Source organism: Trachymyrmex septentrionalis, unplaced genomic scaffold, assembly GCF_001594115.1.
Source record: "Trachymyrmex septentrionalis isolate Tsep2-gDNA-1 unplaced genomic scaffold, Tsep1.0 scaffold19, whole genome shotgun sequence".
Lineage (NCBI taxonomy): Eukaryota > Metazoa > Arthropoda > Insecta > Hymenoptera > Formicidae > Trachymyrmex > Trachymyrmex septentrionalis.
Genome location: NW_017305071.1, coordinates 3,799,822 through 3,801,545, shown reverse-complemented (window position 1 = coordinate 3,801,545; position 1,724 = coordinate 3,799,822).

Here is a 1,724-nt window from a genome sequence, read left to right as displayed (position 1 = left end):
CTCTCTCTCTCTCTCTCTCTCTCTCTCTCTCTCTCTCTGTCTATCCACTCCGCCTGTTATCCCGATTCTCCTCTTCGTTGGCTCCCCTCATCTCTCGCGCGATACAAAGCGTCGCGACGCACCGCAGACGGGAAAATGCCACATTGAAACGTACCGCGAACGTAGATGTATTACGACACGTAGATAGAGGAGATTCTCCTTCGTCGGCGTGAGAGCGATCTGATTTCGCATGTCGGATGCACGTTTGTATGAAGCGACAGAATACGATCGCGACGCCGTCCCGTTATAAACCGTATAATCTCGCTCGCATGATCATCGCTCGATTTCGAGAAATTAGTGCGATAAGCGAGCGGCGGCGACATTGCGGAGTACCTGTCGTCGTACACGCGCATCGTACGCAGAGGTGGAGAGGACTGTATGGGAACGGCGGATACGAGAGCGAGAGAGAGAGAAGGACGGCGGCGATGGCGGTTATCCAGATAGCAGATAGCTAGGACGGTGGTCTCGTTTGCGGCTTGACCACCCTTGCGGCGCACTGCCCTAACCGCCCCTAACCACCGTACCGCAGCCACATGGTGTGTGCAACTGGCGATAACGTCGCCCTCGCTCGCAAGCCGATGCGTGTCGTTGCACCGGCCACGCTTTCGCGAACGATCGACCCTATCTCTGCCCGCTGTTTGTCCCGACGTAGAACCGTAAGATATCTCATGCGCCTAGGGAGTTAACCTTTCACTCCTAAATCCTATCAACTAGGAAGAATCGAGATTTTTCATTGAAAATAATTAGAAAATATCGGAAAGGATCATTACTGCTTTGTAGGTCGTTAATCATTTACCATTTGGTACGTTACGTTATCCTTGTATTATAATACTGCGTTGTAAATCTGTCCAAATAAAAGATCGAGTTAAATAGATATTTGGTGTCAAGTGGAAAATACGGTTCTGCTACCTGTTCGGTCAGCAAAATTCTCTTGTCATCCTCAGTCGTTTATAGCTCACTAGCTCGATTTTAAATGTTTCCATCAAAGAAAATACAAATCGATCGAAAAATCTTGAACGAAAAGTATTCAAGAAGATTCAGAAGACACCCTTGTATCGCGCCAGGAGTCCGCAAAGTCGGATCATCCCGGCCAGCTCGTAAGTCCACAACGAATCGCGGGAACTTCCCCGAAAGGATTATCCCTGTAACAAAAATAACGACTGTTTGTAGACTGGCGAAATATTACGAGCGGCCAATAGAACTCTGCCCTTTAACGATTCACTGCTCCGTGAGAGAGAAAGAGCCCATTTGCCTTTACGTTTTTGAGGAACAAGGGCGACCAGTCCGGGACCGGCATAATTGAAATCCTTGGGATTTTTCGGCTATCCCTATCGGCGTTCCCTTTTCCCCAGGACAGAGATTAGCTTTTCCGAACGCTCAATCGTTAACCGGTCTAATCGTCAGTCATGCGGATGCACACTGGGATAGTAGGAACAAGATAGATAATAGTAAAAGCTTTCACTGTCTTTCAAGATGGACGCAGAGCGTCCCTTCAAGAATGTAACAATAACGAACAGACGATTAGGGTGAGCAAATGGCGGGTTAGATTTACTAACGAATGTAGTATATAGTCTCATTCGGAGTAATTGTCACTTTGTGACGATTGCGCCGAGACACAGGAAATACCAGCGTTAACATTTGGCGTGAGAGCTGATCTCGTATTTACCGGCCTAGAGTGACATGGG